The sequence below is a fragment of the Haemorhous mexicanus genome, chromosome W (assembly GCF_027477595.1).
Source record: "Haemorhous mexicanus isolate bHaeMex1 chromosome W, bHaeMex1.pri, whole genome shotgun sequence".
In the NCBI taxonomy this organism is placed as follows: domain Eukaryota; kingdom Metazoa; phylum Chordata; class Aves; order Passeriformes; family Fringillidae; genus Haemorhous; species Haemorhous mexicanus.
Genome location: NC_082380.1, coordinates 7,183,488 through 7,191,842, shown reverse-complemented (window position 1 = coordinate 7,191,842; position 8,355 = coordinate 7,183,488). Strand labels below are relative to the sequence as shown.

General features: G+C 43.6%; 1 long non-coding RNA gene across 1 annotated transcript; it reads left to right on the top strand.

Annotated features, from left to right (window-relative positions):
- The first annotated feature begins 308 nt into the window (after positions 1 to 308).
- LOC132341477 (uncharacterized) lies at positions 309 to 7,933 on the top strand. The gene is made up of 4 exons (XR_009490233.1): positions 309 to 442; positions 2,281 to 2,426; positions 4,322 to 4,393; positions 5,383 to 7,933. It is a non-coding gene; the product is annotated as an uncharacterized LOC132341477 (long non-coding RNA).
- Positions 7,934 to 8,355: the final 422 nt, after the last annotated feature.

The window sequence follows — 8,355 nt, the reverse complement described above, 5'->3', positions numbered from 1 at the left end:
TGCCTTTTTTTTGCTCTTACTACTTCCCTTATGGTAAACAAACAGCTAGCATCATGTAGTATCTCATGAACTCCCTCCCCCATAGCCAATTCCCAAGGGCATTGCACCATAGAGTTCATTCCTCCTGGGGGAAAAGACAAGACTCCCCCATGGACTTCTGTCTCACTGATCCCTATATTTTGCAACCTATCCTGGTTTCTCCTTTCCCTGTTCCCTCATTGGTTGGATAACCCTGGTGGCTGCGCCCTCTCCCCTGGAGACCAATCTCCTTTTGCCCTGCCCTTAGGTCCGCCCCCCCACCCCTTCCCCTTCTTATGCTGTCTGTAGTGCGTGGTTGTGCTCTTTCTTGCCTGGGTTTCTTTCAGCCACCACATGCAATATATCTTGCTGAAATAGAATCCTGCAAAAGGAGCCTTCTGCCTCTCTTGCTGAGCCAGCTGTGGTGAGTGTTGTGTGTGGATCTGACTGTGTTGCCTGAATGTTAACCCAACCTGCTTTTCTACAGGAGAGGTTTGGAGGGAACAGATAATAGGCAGCAGGTAATAGGCAGCAGCAGCAGCGACTATCCAACTCCCACTTTTTTAGTATCAGAAGTCAAAATCTGCTTTGTTCTGGGAAAAAACATTATATGTACATAATAAACAATAATAATACAACTATTTCTTACAAATCCATAACCTATTACTCATACAGTTAATATGAAATAATCCCATATTTGAAATTCATAAACCAGATATTTATAAAATTAATTAAACTGAAAGAAATAAGATGGTGTTTGTTAACTCAATACAATATTCAAAGCTACAAAGTGAAACTCTAACGTTTCCTGTGGGTTTCTGTTCCTCTTCTCCCAGACTCAAGAAAAGACTATATTCCACAGATGTATTCTGGATGTGGAAAGAAAATCTTAGAAATGGTGACTTAAATAGTTCTAACATTTCTTAACAGTTTAATACTGACTGCCTACCAGCTGCAATCCTTTGATTTATGGCTCTCCATTTCTTTCATTCCTTTTATTCTGAACAGCACAAAGATATTGTGCCACCATTTATAATGCAACAGGGGTAGGACATTTGCAACATTTCCTTAGTAACAAGAACACCACATAGTTCATATTTACTGAGATATAATCAAGTAACAAAATGCAGTTCAAGACTTTTGCCAGAAAAATAGGATCAAATTCAAAGATGCAGTTTTCAAAACTCCCAATGCCTAGTGTCAAGCAGGCATCATCATTTTAAGTTTTTTGTTTTTTCTTTTTTCTGAAAAGAAATGTCTATATAGTACATCCTAGCTGTCTCTCATGGGCCAGAGAAATTACTAAATAACTAAATCTTCATGTTACGAGTGTCTTTCAGTCCTAAAAAACTAATAAAAGGGCTCAAAAAATGTCCTGAAGATTTTATTAACAAAATCTGCAGAGTAGAGTGGGGGGAAAAAACACACAGGGAAAGTTCATGCTTTTAGTTTTAATATAATCTTCCTTACATGCACAGGTCAGCTACTGTCTGCATTGTAGCAAGAGTGTAGAGCCAGCTGTGTGTTTCTGGCATCGATATGCAAACCTCTGCCTATTAGACTGCACTATGCTGAATGTCAAAACCTAGCTTAGCTTTTTTTTGTCCCCTTTGATAAAATAAAAGATTTTTAAGATTTTCTTTTTGTTTTTCATTAGAATATAGTAATAGTGAAATAATAATTTTATTCCTGCTCCAGTTTAAGAAGAGGTGAGTTCATCTATTTGTATATTAGTATATATTCATTGCATAAATACAACAGAATATGAGATCTAGACAGAAAAGATCAATCTCACACTTTTTAATTTTACAAATGTCAGTTGCACAGTGATTGGATTTTTTTATTTATCCACGAAAATTAGCAAAAATTGTTAATTTTGGATAAATAAAATTAGCATTTTATTTAAATGCAAAATCTACTTTATTGTAAACAGACTCTTCACATGGTGTTTAATAAAAAAACAACTGAAATCGCTGGGAACTTTTCCCATTTCCAATAGGCTTTATTTAAATCTGATTGTCAGCAGGAAATATCTGAAGTGCAGATATAATTATCTTTTCTCACATTTGTGACCCTTGTAGAGACTTGTTTATACTCATGCCACTGTGACTCAACAGGAACTAACTCGGTACAACCTATATATCCTTCAAAGACTGAAAGCATGCTTCTTAATTAAATATGCATGCATGTATGTTTGCAATGACAATGTATGTGCTGATTGATTTTTTCTGTGCCCTCACATCTCAATTCACTTCTCTTCAGCTGTTAATTGAATGTGTTTGCCTCATGAACCAGTAGCCCCCTATGATGGAGCAATTGCACCAGTGAACAAAGGAAAAACTATAAATGTCATCTACCTGGACCTTTGATAAGGTCCCGCACAACGTTCTTACATCTGTATTGGAGAGGTATGGATTTGTTGAGTGAACTTTCAGATGGATAAAGAATTGGATGGATGGATGGATGGATGTGTGGATGGATGGATGGATGGATGGGTGGGTGGGTGGATGGATGGATGGATGGATGGATGGATGGATGGATGGATGGATGGATGGATGTGTGGATGGATGGATGGATGGATGGGTGGGTGGGTGGATGGATGGATGGATGGATGGATGGATGGATGGATGGATGGATGGGTGGGTGGATGGATGGGTGGATGGATGGGTGGATGGATGGGTGGGTGGATGGATGGATGGATGGGTGGGTGGATGGATGGATGGATGGATGGATGGATGGATGGATGGATGGATGGATGGATGGATGTTCAAAGAGTTACAGTCAATGGTTCAATGTACAAGTGGAAACCAGTATCAAGAGGTCTTTCTCAGGTGTCTGCACTGCAACCGATAGTATTTGATATATTTATTGATGATGTAGACAGGGGGATTGAGAGCACCCTCAGCAGACTTGCAGGTGACACCAAGCTGAGTAGTGCAGTTGACATATCTGAGGGATGGGATGCCATCCAGACACTGGACAGGCTGGAGGAGTAAGCCCATGTAAATATATGAAAGTTTAGCAAGGCAAAGTGTCAGTACAGACTGGGTGATGAAGGTATTAAAAGCAGGCAGACAGAGAGAAGGAGATGGGGATCCTGTTGGATGAAAAATTGGACATGAACTGCCATTATGCGCTTGAAGACCTAAAAGCCAACTGTACCAAGTGTGGCCAGCAGGTTGTGGAAGGTGATTTTCCCCTTCTAATCTGCTGTTGTGTGACCACACCTTGAGTATTGCATCCAACTCTGGGGTCCTCGGTAAAGGAAAGAAGGGGACTTGGAGTGAACCCAGAGGAGGGCCATGAAAATTATCAGAGAAATGGAACACCTCTCTTATGAGGAAAAATTGAGAGAGTTGGTGGTTTTCAGCCTGGAGAAGACTGGGGACACCTTATTGTGCCCTTTCCATATATATAAATGCAGCCTATAGGAAAGATGGAGAAAGACTTTTTACCATGGGTCTGTAATGATAGGACAAGGAGCAATGGTTTTAAACAGAGAGAATAAAGGTTTAGATTATATGCAAGGAAGAGCTTTTTTAGAATAAGGATGGTGACACATTGGAATAGGTTGTCTAGAGAGGTTGTAGACTCCCCATTAGTGGAAATGTTCAAGGCCAGGTTAGAGGGGGCTTTGAGCAACCAGATCTAAAGTCAGGTGTCTCTGCCCAAGGCAGATGCTTAGAACTAAAAATACTTTAAGGGTTCCTTCCAACCCAAAGCATTCTACGATTCTGTGATTGCAGATATGAGTGATATCATCTCTGGTTGTATTGATAGAGGCATGAGAATAGTATAGAGACAATTTAAAATCTGTTTACTTTGAATTTAGAGTCATGTGATTTTGATCCTTAATGTTCTGTTTTGTATGTGCAGCACTGAATAACACATTTTCAATTAATTCTAAACAATAATAAAGTATAGAATAGAAATGGAAAATCTCTTTAGCCTTTAGGCATTACTGCATTACTTATATAATGCATAGAATTTTTTAAAAGGCCAAACAGTTTTACAGACAACTGTGTGTTCTTATTTTAAGTGTGATGTAGTAATTGATGACACTGTTTTCAGAGATCTGTGTTTTTTCAAAAACAGGCAAATAGATGTAGGCAAATGTGGATCAAGTACAAGTTTCCATCAGTTTCAGGGGTACGCTCTGGGCAAGCTTGTCGTACTGGCACATTTTCTCAGTGTGAGACGTAGCCAAAAACCTTGCCAGTATGATTCAGATGACAAGAGACGTAGAATATGGGGCTCTGTAATGCTGGGAACGTAAGTGCCTGACCCGAGCATCTTTTGGCAGAAGCAGTGCACCGGAGCCCTTCACTGACGCCCCAGTGATCTGTGCAAGAAGTAGACACTTATTCGCCTCCGGGTGAGTAGAAGTGTGACTGGCTAGTGAGTGCAGTGTACCGGCTGTAATAGGAGCGTGACTGTCACTGGCCTACACACTGAAATCATCATGGCTGTCATAAGGATTAAAGTTTGAAAGAGCTCCTTGTGCTGCTACGTAGGCCTCTTCCAACCCCTCTGTGGAAACAATTGTGCCTACCTTTAGGCTCCAAGATCCAGAGAACACAATGGTAGATGCAGCGAAGGGAAGGACAGAGTGCACCACTGAGTTTGATGTGGCTTATATGGGGCATGTGGAAGGTGCAGCCCTGCACTGGCTTTTACTTCTAGAGCCTTTTTCTATGAGACTAGCATTTGGATGTTTGCAACGAAGATGTGAGAGTGAAAAAAGTGATGGCAGGTCTATCTGGGAAAGAAGATGCAGAGCATTGTGCGCAATTTAAAAGCTGTTAAGAACAGGAGGTACTTTAAGAACATCTTCCCTCTTGACACTTCCACCTATGTGATCTCTAGCTGCTTGGACATGGTGCCAATGAAAGTGTGTGAAAATATTTGCGCTGCTAATGTCCGGTTGCACAGGGAAGAGGGTAGGTCAGCAAAAGCTTTCTGTCCTGGCACATCAATCAGTCAGAACTGCAGCTGGAAATGCTTCTCTGTAACGATAGACTGTCACTTTGAGAGAATGTGCTGATGCTATATATATCATTGAGAAGGAACATGCAAATCACTAGTGTGTTTCGTTTCGGTGACAGACTGCAAAGAGACTATTATTGCCAGCACTGGCTTTTTGTTGTAGAAGTTTTTCTATGTGAGCAGCTGCTGGACGTTTTAAAATGTTTTGGGATCTGTGAGAGTTAGAGTGCAAGATAGCACATAGAGCTTGAGGGAAAGTGCATATCTCCAGGGAGCTGGATGCAGTTCAGTGGGTGCGAGTTACATGTTGAGCAGATGATGGCACAGAAAAGGTTCTAAAAGGAAGAGGCCATGCTGCAATTGCCTTTTCTTTTGCAGCCTATAAACTGTGCAACCAACAATGAAATGCTTCCTCTTCCTTCTCGACTACATGCAGGATCACATTCTGTCAGTGCCCAAGGGCCAGGATCCACAGTGGAGTTCTTGCCCCCACACTGCTCCCACACGAATGAGGTTGGGCCAGAAAAGAGCTTGGCTTTTTTCTGGGCACTGTCAGCACTCATCAAAATAACCACACGATGGCGCTGTCGACTCACAAAACAAGGACACGCACGGAGCCCAGCTCGAAACCACCCCCAGGACACAGCCAAGTCAGAAACATCCCTGCTCTCAAATCAACTGTCGGAAGAACAAGATTTCACTGATTTCCCCTTCCAAGTGCATACTTTTCTTTGCACCACACTCAAAGGGCAACGCCAAGTCCTCTGCCCTAACAAACTTTTTCACTCTCGTCGAGTCTGGTAACAAACTTGAAAACATCTGCCAAAAACAGCTCGCAAAAGTGTCAGTGGAGAAAGCTCTTGGCTGCCTACAATTTCAACTGCACCCATCAAACTATGAACACATATCCTGCTATTGCCACTTTCCTTCTCAGCTCTAGGTACCATCCTAAGCCTTCAGTCTCACTGAGTCAGGATCCAAATGGAATGGTACCAGAGACTGCTCACACACTAAAGCTACAAAAACTCCATGGCTTGGCCTCTGCATTCCCACTGACAGTTCAACATCTCTAACCCAGAGAACTGCCTATTGGGAAAAGCCTTTAAATTCACGTTGACCACTCAAAGTGCCCTCCAAACTTGCTTTCTTTGCCAAAGAGAGGAACTAGAAGCCCATCTCAAAAGAAATGGCATCCCCTCCAAAATCCAAAACATCCAGGGACTGATCTTATACAAAGGGGTCAGAACACTGTTACTGGGCATTACCTGCGCGGGGCACTAGATCTGCTGCACACCAAGACCCAGCACATCTGTTTACCTTGTCCAAAAGAAGTGTGCTGGCAGAATTACAAGAAGGTTGCCTCGAGGAAGTGGAAAACACATGCCAAATGGATTCTTTCAGGAGGCAGACCGCCTTCCAAAGATGGATACCAACTCCATGATTATACAAATTGAGTCAGTGCTTCCAAACCAATGCTAGGACAGAAAGTTGCTGCCTCTCTTGAGCTGCATGATGCAGCTTCTTATCTGCACCTTCAACACTGGGGCTACGTTCTTTCCTTTCCATGAGAAAGCATTGCCGTTCTCGTTCAGTAAGTTAGCAAGCGAAAGTTGCATACCACATCCAGTACTGACTATGTCCAACAATGGCTCCTACACAGAAGGGGCCAGGACAGAAATGTCTTGCTGGCCTATATCTCCCCCATGGTACCTTAACATCTGCCCTACCAACATTGGCACTATATATTTTACATCCCAAGGAATGTCACTCCAAGTCACTTGGCCTTGCCTTGCCTCGCCTCCAGTACCATGCCTAGTTTTCCTAACCTACCCTTGCTTTGCTTGCTTTGCCTATGTCTGCCTTGCCTAGCTCTACAAACAACTTCCTGGCTTTGCTTTGCTTTGCCTACTGCTCTTTGCCTTGCCTTCCATGCAGGTAAGGCAATGCAAAGCAAGTGTAGGCAATTGTAGGCAAGTCAAGGGAGATGTTGGAAAGGCTGGTAGCATGAGGGGAAAGCAAATGGAGTGGTAAGTGGGAGAAGGCCCAGAAGTCAGAGGCAAGGCTGGGCATAGGAAGGTAAGTCCAGTAATGGCTAGGCCAGGCAGAAACAGGAAGGTCTAGACAATGCAAGACCCTGGAGGAAAGAAGCAGCAAGGTGAAAGGTGGGGCATGGGCATGCGACAGAATGCAACGCAATAGAGGATCAGCAGGGCAAGGCAAGGAAACTGTTGGGTGTCCAAAGCAAGGCAAGTGGCAGGTACGTTCAAAGATTGCTGGTACACAAAAGCGGCCAGGACAGACTGCTCTGTCCGGCCTTGATCTTGCATGGGCCATCTCTAATCAGCACCTAAAACACTTGGGTTACCTGCTTTCCTTTGTATGCAAAAGAACTGTCCTTCTGGTCCTGAAGCCCAAGGGTGAAACATGAATTTTGTGTCCAAAATTCAAGACATGTAAGGATAGATGTTAGAACAAAGCTGCCAGGACAGATAGGTGTGCTTGCACGTGATCTCCTCTGGGCTTCCTCTCACATCCTCTTGAAACACTGGACCCTTGAGAAAAAAAAAAAAAAAAAGCCAGTGAAAGCCTTGAGAGTCCTAGGAGGAGCAGTCAGGGCAATACAAGTTGAAGAATTTCCACCAAAAGAGAGATGTTCAGTCTAGCAAGCGCAGGGCCGGCTACGGCTCCGTGGAGGGATGTTTAGAGATAGGTATTTGCTGAGTCATAGGAATTGAACCAGGAGTCCTCACTCTGGTCCTCTAGGCCTGCTTATCTCTCTGTGACCCCATAGGCTAGTTTCCCTAACCCTTACAATTGGTCAGTTTTCAATCCTCCCTAACCCTATAAAAGAGGCTGTCTTGGCACATTCTTTTAGAAGAGCAGCTTCAAGACCCTTCGCGAGACCCTCAGAATAAACCATCGTGGAACACTTGGCCGCCTTCTCCTCTCTCTTTCCTCTGCCTTCCAGTAGCCACGGCCAGCCACAGCCCCTACGAGCAAGCTAAGAGCTGAAATCATAAAAGAACTGATTTTCACTGAGAGCTGACAATCACTAAGCTTGCTAGGGGTCACGGCTGTGCTGCAGTCTGGCCTAGGGCACCCCAGCCTCCAGAGGGCTGAGGTATCCGGCCTTGAGACTGCTTGCCTGGGGCGCTTACCCTACGAGGGATCAGCTATCCGGCTAAGAAGCTAGCCCCGGTGGCTTCATTTTTATTTTACATCTGACGCATCGAACAGGTGAACGAGAGACTCTTCACTGATGGAGCAGCATTTCTCTCCGAGAAACTGTAACTGCCGTTCTTTTGCGTCTCCCTGCGAAGTTATCCCTCGTTCTAGCGGAATTTCCTAGCA